The 13612-nt window shown below is 42.7% G+C and overlaps 1 protein-coding gene across 4 annotated transcripts in view; it reads left to right on the top strand.

Moving 5' to 3' along the window:
• MID1 (midline 1) overlaps positions 1-13612 on the top strand; it is a 336706-nt gene that overhangs the window by 218452 nt on the left and 104642 nt on the right. The window contains exon 1 of one of the 4 annotated variants that reach the window (XM_036420485.2): positions 7171-7327. The exons of the other annotated variants lie outside the window; for them this stretch is intronic. The gene's annotated coding sequence lies outside the window, so the exon portion shown is untranslated. Of the gene's footprint in view, positions 1-7170; positions 7328-13612 lie in introns of those variants that run through there. 4 annotated transcript variants of the gene reach the window in all.

The raw sequence follows: 13612 nt of genomic DNA, 5'->3' as shown, positions 1-13612 counted from the left end.
CCATTTCTTTCCTTCCTGAAATTTCTTCTCCTAAAGAAGCAAAAGCAAAACCAATGACTCTTGAAATGTCTCTCTTAATTTCCTTCGCACCCTCCCCTGTACCCTTAATTGCATGTCCATGGTTACTTTCAACTGTAGGTTAACATCCTGACATCAAACACTCAGACATTCAGGGAATTCTAAGTACCACAGTTCCTGTTTTCTTTTTTTGCCCACCATGGCTTTTCTTTATCAAATTTCATTGCTACAGTAAATAAAGAACTCACTGCTTTCCAATAATTCATCACTTTGTCTTTTCATGTAAGAAATAGTAAAAGTTGGATTTTTATGTCCTTAGAAAGGAGTCATTCCTTAAGCAAATCTGGAACTAAACATTTAAGAACTTGAAAAATCAATTACAACTCTTTGCCCAAATGCTGGAAAGTTTTATCCTGAAATCAACATGTTCTTTGCTTTGGCGGGGGAAGCCAAGTATCAAGAAAGCCTGCACGGATGTGGGTAGAAATATCTTCTTAGCTAAAGTAGACCTATAGTCACCCCTCTACCTTCTATCATGTCATCCTTTTTATTTATTTCATTTTATGGGTGGTTCTTTGAAATTATGTTTTCTCACCCCTGTGCTGGTTTGTTTTATGTTTTCCTCATGAAAACCAAAGGACAGGCCTTTGTCCTCATATACATCAGTGCATTGCTGGTGTCTAGATCAGTGCCCTGCAGACAGGAGGTACCTGTTGAATGAAAGAATAACTAGAGAAATGACCTTCTCTATGGTTTTACTCTGAGTAGTTCTAAAATAAAAGTGATGCTTAGCTAAAGAAAGGCAAATTAACATATATATAGGATTTCTGATGTCATAAAGGTAACAAACCTAGCTTACTCTTCCAAATGCTTAAAATGAGTTTAGGTTTTATTTGAAGAGTTGAAGTTGTGGACCAGATACAAGCTGATTTGAGACTAATAAGGGAGTTATTAAGGGCTCTGTTATTTGGGCAAAATCTATGTGTGGGGCCTACCTGCTCTCTGCTCATTTTCCCGGTTCATGGGTTTATTAGCTCATTGGCTGATGGTAGAGGGTGGTGGGGATGAGGAGCATGGAGTACTTTCTTGGGGTTTCTTTTACCTTTGTCTTCCATGGCTCAAGGGTAACTCGATGTCAGTAAACTGCCTCTACTGTAACTGCTAGAAAGCCCAGTGATGATATGGTTTCTAGTGACTTCTATTGGCCAGATCTCCAGGAGGAGACAAGAGCTATCTATTGAGAAATAATTTTCTTGGATCTCTCAAGTTGCTGTACCTCTTATAATCTGAGGTGCTAATGAATGGCCTTTGCACCAGACTATCTTTTCAAGGATGTTTGTATAGTGAACATCCTTGGAAGATGGAGATAGAGTGTTTCCATCTGGGTAGAAGGCAGGTTTGTTTGTTGTGCATTATAATAAACATAGTGTCTCTCTCCAGGGCAAATGTCGGCAGGTTTATAAAAGTCATAACAAAAGAGTTGGGTGTCCTAAGATTGAGGTTTCTCAGCTCTGATGCAAACCCCCTGCATATGCAGCACGCACCTGGGATGCTCTGTGGGACTTGAGGGGAAGGGGGCACTGATGTGAACTTGAAACACATGATGCTTACTGCACCCTAATTAAGAGTGTTCTTGGTCTCTGATGCACGGAACTCGCGTATCCTGCCAGCATCCATAACACTGGTAGACTAATGAATAACTTGCAAGTAGGAAAAATCTCAAACCCTTCACTTGCTCCACTTCTGCCAGGGTCCCTTATTTCCTACAAAATAAAACATTCTGGTAAAGAATTCATATGGGACCGGGAACAGGGAACTGAAACTTCAAGCTCATGGTTGTATCCAATGGTAATGAATAAAGGTATGTTAAAGTCTAGGAAACAGATGCGATTGCCAATGTGAAGACATTTAATAAAGAGTAATTAATGTTAATTATAGGAATGCCAGTTTATTAATTTACTGTTCCTTCACATAAGACACTTCAGGAACATTATTGAATAAATAAATGGATTTATGTGCTTCCTGTTTCCAAAAGTGGTTTGAAGAAGTTCCAATAAAAATTAAAGATAATTACTGTATTCAAAGAAGAGTGGGATGAGGTGGTTTGGAACTAGAAGGGAAGAAGGGTGTGAGATATCCAAGTTTTTCAGGAACTTAGTGTCAAACTTTGCCTCACTTAACTCTCAAAGGACCCTTTGAAATTGCTCGCATTGTCACATTTTACAGATTAGGGAACTATGCAGAGTATCTGTGAGTATAAGATATGTTGAGTAGCTGGCTCCTATCTGCCTTTGCTAGGAAGTGGCAGAGCCAGGATTTGAACTCAGGTTTATCTGGTTTCAAGGTACGTGTTTCTTTGCACAACACCACACTGATGGTCTCACCCCGAAACTAGACCAATGCCAGTTGGGGCAATTGAGCTCAAGACTTCACTCCAAGTTTTCTGACAGCACATCAAGGAGAAAGCTGGATGAGCCGAAACCGGTTTGGCTCAGTGGTAGAGCATCGGTCTTCGAACTGAGGGGTCCCAGGTTCGATTCCGGTCAAGGGCATGTATATTGGTTGTGGGCACATCCCCAGTGGAGGGTGTGCAGGAGGCAGCTGGTCAATGTTTCTCTCTCATCGACGTTTCTAGCTCTCATCTCTCTCCCTTCCTCTCTGTAAGAAAAATCAATAAAACATACTGAGAGAGAGAGAGAGAGAGAGAGAGAGAGAGAGAGAGAGAGAGAGAGAGGGAAAGCTGGATGAGATACACCATCTAGCCGTAGCTGGCTTGGCTCAGTGGATAGAGCATCAGCCTGTGGACTGGAGGGTCTCCGGTTTGATTGCTGGTCAAGAGCACATGCCTGGGTTACGGGTTGATCCCCAGCGGGGATAGCAGGAGGCAATCAATCAATGATTATTTCTCATTGATGTTTCTATCTCTCTCTGCCTTTCCCTTCCTCTCTGAAATCAATAAAGATATACATACTTTTTAAAATAAAAAAGTGCACCATCTAAAAAAAGAAAACTTCTCAGTTCATCTCTCACCTCACAAAGAAGGGAAGGATGGGAAAGAGTGAAAAGAATAGTAGCAGAACATAGAGAAGAAAAACCCTGCAATTTCAGATGCAATGCAAGATAGAATATATTATTTACTTTTCTGAACCCCATTAGCTAGAGACTACAGTCATAATAATAATCATAATTCTTATTATGTGATAAGTCCAATAAACTATAGGAGGTCTGACAACCTTATTAAATGCCTTGTCATGCTAACAGCTTTAGCAGAATTTGCAAAGGAAGGAAAGTAGACGATACAAACCTGACCTGACAAACCCAGTCTGCTGTATTCATGTTAGCTAATTCGTTGTGGTGATTGTTTCTCAACACAGAACCCATCACACAGCTTCTCGGATAGTTCCGGAGAGCTCTATTTTAAGGTTTTATTGAAAGTGTAAGTCAGAGTCTGGAATTTTTTTTCTTCTTGTAAAAAGTTCAGTATCCTTAGTAATAGACACTAAGTTAGCTCAGATATTTAACTTAAAACAACAACAACACCCAGTATCTATTTTAGATGGGGCAAAACATAGATCTGGCAATTTCAAGAAGAGTCCCTTGATGTGATTTGAAAGTAGTTCTAATTTTATGATGCTTTAGCTTATGTGTGTATTTTCATGATAATCTATCTCACTGCCCCACACAGAGATTTCTTACCGCCTGGCAAACAAATTCATCCATCAGTGTTTAAAGCTGTTCAAAGTATTTTTGCTCGAATTTCTTCCAAGAAGCTCCTGCCTTTGTTCTGTCGGAACACGCAGTTCTGACTCTGTTCTCAATATCCTGTTTGGGTTTGTCAGCGCGGTTGTCCTTTTCATTGCCATGTTCCCATCGTTCCCCCTCTCTCATGTGGCGCACTACAATAACAGTTCAGAACAAAAGAGTCACTCCTCTTTCTGTTGCCTTAAGAATAACTTCACCCACCCCCACCACCCCCTCTGCAGTGCTTCAGCGATCATGGGAAATGTTTAAAGCATGTTCTTCATCATAGTTAACCAGGAGTTGTGAATAAAGGTTACTTTTCTTTATTTTCCAAGATTGCAGCGTAGCTTCAAGGTATTGTGTGTGACTAACTTAGAAATTGAGAGGAAAAGTGATTTCCTTTGAGAAAAGGGACTATCATACTTGAGAGAATGTTTCAATCGGTTCATACAATAGGAATCAGTTACTTGGTAACATTGTCATTACCTCAGTGAGTCATGCATGGAACCGGATTGGTTGTTCCTGTCATTGAACTTAAGCTTTCCAGTGTTCAGAGAACAACTGTGAAATGCCATATGGGCCAATATCAGCAACTGTTTATTGATGCATTTTTCTCCTGCCGGAGAAGTGGGAAGGGGAGAGTGTGCGCTTTCTCTGCCTTCTAGAAAAGTCTTTTATAAAATAAGTAAAAAAAATTCCCCAAGTGGCCAGTGTTTGTTTGTTTGTTTGTTTGTTTTTTCCCGGGTAGAATCTACTTCTGGCAAAAACCTAGCTTAACTGTTCTGTCTTTCAGAGACGTCTTATGTGATTTGGCTCATAGCCATGCAACCCTTTTTCGATGTGAGTGGTGGGCTTTTGCTTTTTAATACAGAAGTTATTTATAGGTTTCTGGGATCACACCGAGGAAGAAAAATGAATCTAATGCGGGAGTTCCGTGAAGGATGCATTCTATCAAGTCCCAAGTAATTATGAAAAGGTGCTTTTGTATATGTATGTGTGTGTGGGGTGTACATACATGCACGTGCATATTTTTTAAAATATATTTTTATTGATTTTTTACAGAGAGGAAGAGAGAGGGATAGAGAGTTAGAAACATCGATGAGAGAGAGTCATCGATCAGCTGCCTCTTGCACACCCCCTATTGGGGATGTGCCTGCAACCAAGGTACATGCCCTTGACCGGAATCGAACCCAGGACCTCTCAGTCCGCAGGCCGACGCTCTGTCTACTGAGCCAAACCGGTTTCGGCGTACACATGCATATTTATGTATGGCGCAAAAACGGATTCCATTGTAGACACATGTAGGATTTTATGCAGGCAGAGAAATACATAGAGCTGCCTATCAAACTTGCAAGACACTAGGAAAAGCATTCAGGGAGCAGTGTTAAAGTGCTTTTTGCCTGAGGGCGGGGTCCTTGGGACCAGTGACTTCCATTTCTGCCACCACCATGCTGTGGAGCAGCTCTCCAGGGGGCTCGCTTTAGACTTGTGTCAGGAGGCTGGATGTGACAGGTTCCTATGCTCTTCCTTCTCCTTCAGGTCTGCTGCCACTGCCTTAGATCCCAGGCTTGCCTTACACCCGGGACAGCATAGACCTGGGAGTCATTAGTCACTTTCAATACAGGATAAAATAGGTGCCATTTGCCTTTAAAACTGGACGCTTTGTTTCTTAACACAAGCTGTAAAAGATATGAAATGCCTGAGCCCCTCTGACAGTGGAAAATTTCCTGGGAAGGTCGTCAGATTATGCTCCTGAGAAGATTATACAATTTGTTGTTTAGCATTTTCTTTTGTTGTTGAGGGGTGGAGTGAATGTTTGTTTCCTGCTGTTTCAACTGGAGATGTTCAGGCTACTTTTCCACTATGAGGCCGCATGTCTGAGAAATGGTGACATTTTAATGTTGTTTTAAGCAAAGCGATGCTTTTAAATCTGTTGATTAAAAGTTCTTTCAAATTCTGTTTGATCACATAAGTGTGTCTCTTCCGTGGAGAGTGGGACTCTCCGGGAAGTCATCTGTCTGAGAAATTGGGCAATCCTTTTGTTTATTGTTAGAAGACAAATGACATTATGATTTGTACAGACATAAGCCAAGAAAATAGATGTTTGCATGTTGATGTCCAAACATGGGAAGCGTGCTTTGGTTTACCAGGAGGTGTTGCAATGGCGTGAAAAGTAGGCGTTGCGATTTGCAAGCTGTGCAACACGAGGAAGTAGCTCTTGCCTCCCGTTTGCTCTTTACCCAGAATGCTCTGGAGAGACCTTCGGTGGAGTCCAGATGTCTGCTGTATTATAGAAATGGATGCCTGCAGGTTTGCAGTCAGTGTGTTTGGCTTCGTTTTTTTCACTTTCCTGATGATTTACTTTAGTTGCGGTTTCTTGTCTTGGGTAGTGATAAGCAACATCCTTGAAGAGCTGCAGAGCAGGGCTTTTTTTTTTTTTTTTTTTTTGCTTTTAGGAAGACTATTTCCTCTTCTTTCTTTAGACAACCAATTGTTACAAGGTTACTTTCCATTCTCAATTCAATTCACTCTTTCCTGCATTCTGGAGACTGAAATTTGGGACACTCATCACAGATTTGCTGTGTGTGTTTTGCATATGTATTATATGCATATGTACACATACAGTAAGTATGTATGATGTGATATGTGTACACAATATATATATATATATATATATATATATATATATATATATATATATGTGTGTGTGTGTGTGTGTGTGTGTGTGTGTGTGTGTATGCGATGCAAAACTTGTGTGTATACATATGTACATATTTCATACGCACATATTTTCAATTGTATATCAGGGTGGTACATTGTGATTTATATCTCTGTTTTAGTAGGAAAAATTAACTGCTTTATTGTGTCTGTACAAAGATCATTCTTCCTGATGTAACATTCTTAAAAACTTCTTTCAGATACTGTGTTTTAATTCATAAGCTAGGACATAATGAGCATATTATAAAAAATAACAAACCAGCATCCAGACATGATGTGATCCTGTGCTCAGGAGGGCACAGAAAGTACCACAGTGCAGGGGGGGCGTGCACCCATCGCTGACCCTGGAGCTGGGCGGGGCTGCTGCTGCTGGCAGCGTGGAGAGCTGGCGCCCAGGCTCAGCTGTGGGACACGGACCCGCTGCTGGTCCCTGTGAGCAGGGAAGGTTTACGGATCCCCGTGCCAAGCTGTCATTTTTTGGGAGACAGGAGCGTGCTGCTCTGGCCTGAGCTGTCTTTTCATTTGGTCTCAGTTGAACACTCGGTGGGCGAGGACATAGGGAAGCCACAGCGGGGTCCGTGGAAAAGGCGCTTGGAAAGCAAGAGGGAGTTTTGATTCTTCAGCTCAGCAGCCCTGGCTGGGTGGATGAGGTGGAGCTGGTCTTCCTGGAATTGTCACGTCGATTTTCCTGTTGTGTTTCACTGTTGACGCTCTCACAGACACACAGAACAGCTCCAGCACTGCCTGCCACCCACCGTCTGGTCTGGTGGCCTGTCTGTCATTTCGTGGGTCCCCGTCCTCTCTGCCTACGGCGATGTTTCTTCAAAGAGAACTAGGGCGCAGTCCATTGGTGGGTATTCAAGGCAATCTGTTTGTAAGAATCGGGAGAGATGCTAAAAGAACTCTTAAGGACAAATGTGCTGCTTCCTGTTTCTAACCTGTTTATCAGACTCTCGGTAGAATAAATTGCATTTCTGTGACTATTATGGGGGTTTTCTTCACTCTGAAGACAGTGGGATCAGTCAGTTGTTCTGGAGAAATCAGGATTGCTCTATTGCATTGTCATGTGTGTCTTTGCTTGTGTGCTTGTGTAAATGAACTCCAGAAGGTGGATTTAAGCCTCTGTTAAGTAAACTTGGGAGACTAGGTTTCAATTTAAATAACCAGGCAGTGTGACCTAGCTCCCATTTCGCCTTAATTTTTATCATTAAAGCCTTCATATCCCTAAAGACATCTGCCATGCTTTCAAATGATTCTTTTCGGGACTGTTCATTCATTATTAATCAGGTTGCATGGTCAAGAGAGTATGTGCTTATTTTAAAGAATGTCCTAGAGATCCAATTACTAAGAAATGATCGTGTTATAGACAGATGTGGAAGTACAAAACAGGGTTTGTGAACGGTTAATTCAATTTGCATGAATTCCACCAGGTGGATGTTTAGTGAAATTAAAAGCCTTCCCTGGTTCTCACTTCAAGTATCAGGTAAAACATTTTAACTTTAACACTATTTAGAATAAAGATGAAATGACAGGTATCCAAATTATCTGTTGTCCTAATTAATTATTTTAAAACAAGACTAGTGCCTCAGTGCTTATCAGCTTGTCACTTTTCTTTTCAATCAGTCCCTCTGGTGCCCTAAAATTTGGCTGGCAGAAATCCTTAGTCATTCGTCACTGATGAAGTGAACAAGTTTGAGTGTGTTGACAGTTGGAGGTTAACCACAGTGATATTTCAGAGGCATTACCTAGTGAATGTTATAGGGTCACTCTTTTTTTCACTTGTTCCTACTCAGTGTATATTATTTATACTGTTGCTTTAAGAGCCTCTGCATTTTTATTGCTCTCTGCTGTAATCTGGGGTGGAATATAGCCTATGTTGTGACATCAATTTCCAGTCTTTTAGAATGCCATTAAATTCAATTGGAGCTCCCTCTTCCCTCTTTCCTCCTCTTCACGGCCCTGTTTTATTGTGATTTACTGACTCACCTGTGTCTCAGATCAGCCAGGGTACTAATCAGTAAAATAGCATTTGGGTAGAGTGTTTATTCTGTGGTTTTTATAACTCAAAGTTAAATCCTAAGCCATGATGGAGTATGGAGCCATTGAGTGCTTATGCTATTTAAAATACTCTGTTTGTAGTGAATTCATCGTAGATGTAGCATCTAGTTTTTATTGAGTTTCTGTCAGACCATGTTTTGTGATGAGAGATTATGTTGATGTGAGATGAGATCAAGTCCCTTCTGAGTTTAGTCCCTGTTGCACACCCTGCCTCACACACTGGAGTTAATTCCAGTGTTTCACGGTTCTGAAGTTGTGAGTCTGAAATGATGTTTCTGCTGATCTAAGATAAAGACATCATTCCACAGCCCTTAAAAAAAATACTCCACCTATGGTTTTATAATAGGCATAATCTCATCGTGAAAATCCAGATGGCAGTGAGTCAACTAAATCTTAATTGCCCGTGAGAAGGAAGGGGATAGGAAATTGACTTGATTGTGTTTCTGAAATTTAGGGCTCATAGAGATTAAATTTATTCATAGCATTCCTGGTGCTGTCTCTTTTTCATGGCACTTGGAGTTTCCCTTTCTGAACCATGTTTCTGTGGCTAGGTGTAGCTTTGTGCAGTTTGGACGGTGTGTGTTTCACCTCAGTTAGGTTTTGGTAAATTTAACATCAAGCTTAGTTTCCATTCTCCAGAGGGTGTTTGGAAAAAAAAACAGGAGGAAGTGCCATGGGAATCATCCCGGCAGTGGCTAAGAGACTCCTGGTTTTAACAATTGATCACAGGCCACCCGGTGCTGGTATCCACGTTTATTCCGTGGTCTGGAGACTAATTAACTTCCCTTTCAGAACTGTACAAAGTGGGGGACTGAAAGTAAAATTATTGGTGGCCAGAATGCATTATTTTTTTCATATACTCCAATTTATAAAAATTATTATTTTAATAGATTTTTATTTATTTCAAAGGGGAAAGGAGAGAGAGATAGAAACATCAATGATGAGAATCATTGATTGGCTGCCTTTTACAGGCCCCCTACTGGGGATCAAGCCTGCAACCCAGGCATGGAATCAAACAGTGATCTTCTGGTTTATAGGTTGACAGTCAACCACTGAGCCACTATCAGCCAGAGAGAAAAATTATTCTTTTTCATGACCTATGCAGACGTGACATAGAATAGATGTAGGGAAACATTGAGAAATAGGTATACCTTATGATTAAAAGAACAGTGCCTCCATTAGGACAAATTTGGAATGAAAAAGCTCATGGACATGCTGACTGTTGAGTATCTCCTTATTTTAGTAGGCGATTATACTCATAGAATGCTCTTGGTATGGAGACTCCTAATTCTTCATCACTCCTTAAATATAGGGGTGAATTAATTTTCCATTTTAAATAAGTGCTTTCCTCGGAAGTGTTTAATCTGTAAGAGTTTTCTTGAAAAGGTGTCTGGCATTCAGTGTCCCACGACGCAGGGCTTACCTTGGGGATGCGATGGGAGTGAGTGCTGGAGGGAACTGAGGGGAACCTCTGTGGCACTCACCCAGGACACGCAAGCCAGTAACAGCCGAGCTGTAGGCCCTTCTAGAGCGTCTGATCACCCCTCCAGCTCTCTCCTTTCACTCACTGTCCTGTGCCCTGCTCTAGACTACGAGCCTTGGACAAGCAGAAGTGTGACTGTGAATTGTTGCCATTCCCAGTTTGCTGCAAGGGGTTCCCACGATTACCCACATCCTCCCCTGAATGAGGACCAATCAGCTCATTGAGAAAAATGTTGGTCTATAGAATTTCCTGACAATGATACGCAAGTGTGATTTCCTTCCATTGTAGTGACAGTTAAGAAGTCCTCTCTCTCTTTTTCTCTACCTCCCCCACCCCCCTCACTCACTCACTCTTGGCTTGGAAATTAAATTATGGTAGTTCAGAAAAGAAAATATAACATTTTCTACAAAATCTACCCACACCAACCTCTATTTTCTTGGCGAACCATGTTCATCTTCTAAAATCACTTCACATGTTGCCTCCTTCAGGAATCTTTCCCATCTTCTTCTCCCCCAGTCTCTGGCCTGTGCTTTTTGTGATGTTACATAACAATTTGTTCATATTTTCCCTTCCCTAGATCACCAAGGCAGGGGTCAGGTTTTACTGCTCCTTGTCCTAGGACCAATCACCTAGGGGGACTTCCATATTTTGTGAAAGAATGAATGGCATTGTCATTTCTCAAAAAATATATATATTTTAAAGGAAACTAGAAAATAAACCATGCTAATTTTTTTAAATGGAGGGTGGGGGGTGGAATGTATACTTACTGGTAACATGTTATTGAGTAATTTAACCAAAATGACGTGTCTGCCATGGTAAAATCTGAATAAAAGTAAAAAAAGATGGCATCCACTCTGATGTCAAATAAATAAAAAAAATCCCCTTCCGTTTGGCAGCCTATAGGCAAAAGATTCAGAACACTGGCTGAACCTCACTTTGCATCTAGATATTTTGTCATCACTTAATACATTCAACCGGCATTTACAGTGTAGACACTTGCCCAGAGCACCATGCCAAGTGCGATAGCAATAAAAGAACAAGATCCAGTTTGGAGCAGCTGTTAGTAAATGCTTCCTACATGAATTGCCCCATAGCAATCAACTCACATCATTTCCACTGATGTCAGGGGGAAGTCCCATTGCACATCATTTCCTGATAGCACTTGAAACTTGTACGTTCTTGTCGAAGTCTTACTCCACCAGGCTTGCCATTGCTGCCCTCACGGCATTTTAGTCGTACCTCTCTGAGATGGATTTTCATTTCTATTTTGGCTGGCTGTCCGTGTCTCTCTCTTCTAACACCTGGGCCAACCCAGCTTGCTACCTGGTTTTAGAAACACGAATTTGCTGGAAAGCCACATTCAGTCATTCATGTATTGTATGGGACTCCTTTTGCACTCCACAAGGGTAGTTGAGCAGTTGTAATGGGGACTGTATGGCTTGCGATGCCAACAATATTTACTTTTTTGCCCTTTATAGGAAAAGTTTGCTGCCCTCTCTTCTAATATATTGAGAGAGCCTTAAAGGCGGCCGATTATGTTTTTATTCTTTGGGTTTTAATTCTAACTTCAGTACATTTATTAATTCAATCAATGAATGTTTGAGTCCTACTATGTGCAAGGCATTGTTCCAGACACTGGTGGGACATCCTTCAAAGGGCAAAGCAAGGCCTGTGCTCTCGGAGAGTTTACGCTCTAGTGGAGCCGCAGCGGGGAGAGATGGTGCAGTGAACAAACCGATACATATGTCAGTGATCGATGTTCTGGAGGAAAACAAACAGATGGGGGAAGGCTTGCCACAGCGGTGGGTGGTGGCTGTGGTGGCAGCAGGGGAATTGGCTTTATGTGGGTTCACAGAGAAGGTGACATTGGGGCCGAGAGTCACGTGCATTCTAAGACCTTGCGAGGGGGAGACAGTACGTGCTTGGCATGTTTCGGGAATCGCAGGAGGCATGTGCCCAGAGCAGAACAAGGGATGGAGTGGGAGGAAATGAGGTCACTGTCTGAGGCTGTGTTTTCTGGGGCTGCTTTTCTTCTGCTCCTTTTCTCTCTGAGGGAGATGGGAAGCCCCTGGGGGCGGGGGCACAGAGGAGAGGCATCCCTGGTCCTGTTAGAACAGGACTGCTGGCTTCTGAGTACAGGATGGGCTACGGAGGGCAGGCAAGAGTGAGAGAAGCCAGGAGACCGTTTAGAAAGGTATTGTGATAATCCGGGTAGGAGGTGATGTTGGCTTGGCCCATGATCATGGAGGTGGGAGGACGACGATGCTAGATCTGGTTTCTCGAGCCAGCTCTGCGCCTGGCACTCGATATTATTTAGTGGAATAAAATGGCAGCATTTCCATCGGGGTCAGCAGTGGCATCACCTCCAGGAATTCTGATGGTGCCACTCCAGGAGGAAGCCTGGACCTACTTAAAAGCCCTATGGCCACAGCTCTCCGTGTTCTCCTTGTTTCCCCTGAGAACAAAGCTGGCTGAAAGGGCTACATTTTTGCCTTCATTTACATGCGTGTGATGGGATGAGAGAAGAAATTAGAGATAATTCTATTTTCCGTGATTAACCAAAATAGTGATTAGTAGGTAAAACCTTTCAATCTCTTCCAAGCCACCTGTAGGAAGGGCTGGCTGGGACCGGGCAGGAGTGCAGGGTTTCTCACAGCAACCGCCTGGCTTCCATGGCAGAAAGACAAGCGCGCGTTAACATTTCAAACGCATTTGTTCTCTCCCGTGTAGTTAATTAATATTAGCGAGTGGCTAAAGGGTTTTTTTTTTTTTTTTTTTTTTTTTTTTTTTTTTTAGATACCAAGCTTCTGTGAAGCCAGCAGCTCTTTAATTTTTAACAAGCTCGGCACATACTCTGCACTCTTAATGAGCAGTTAGCATTCGGCTGGTAGCAAGATGAGCATTAGTTTAATCAACACACCACATGGTGGTTCTGAGGGATGCGATTTCAGAAAGGGTCAGGGTTTGGGAGGAACGGAGAGTTTTGTAAATAAATGGGGGTGTGAATACAAAAAGGCCTACCGGCGGCATCACTAAGCAGAGCTCTGGATGGGAAGCCGTCCCATAAATCAGCCCGAGAAGGCCCCCGCCCCCCGGAGGGTGATTTGAACTTGAGTCCCCGCTGAGGGCTGCCTCTGACGGGCCAGGCGCTGCTCGCAGACCTCTGCTAATGGCCTTGAAAGGGAGAAGGTTCAAAGAGACTTGGTTCCCAGGCCTGCTAATGAGCTGGAGGCCTCTTCCCCTAATGAACCGGGTTCTGTGGGATCCTCCCCCGCCCCTTTATGAAGGGAAGGCAGCCCAGAGTTCACAAAAGCATCACGTCTTCGTGGCAAGGAGAGCGTGCAGCTGGGCCACCCGGGGGCGGCCTGGAGGGGAGCCACAGAGCTGGCAGAGGTCGGGCCGGGCCAGCAGGGCTCTGATGGGCATTTGTAGGCCAGGGGGCTGTGCCGGGGCCCCTCACAGCCTGGGAGCCTCTTCGGAGTAATGCTACTACCTTCGGCTGCTTCCTAAACTGTGATCATTACCACTGTTATAACTTATCAGATGAATATTGTAGCCACTAAAACCCTCGTTCTGATGAATCACTTTGTTATT

This window comes from Pipistrellus kuhlii, unplaced genomic scaffold (assembly GCF_014108245.1).
Source record: "Pipistrellus kuhlii isolate mPipKuh1 unplaced genomic scaffold, mPipKuh1.p scaffold_m20_p_69, whole genome shotgun sequence".
Lineage (NCBI taxonomy): Eukaryota > Metazoa > Chordata > Mammalia > Chiroptera > Vespertilionidae > Pipistrellus > Pipistrellus kuhlii.
The sequence above is the reverse complement of the archived record's forward strand: the minus strand, read 5'-3'. Positions and strand labels throughout refer to the sequence as shown.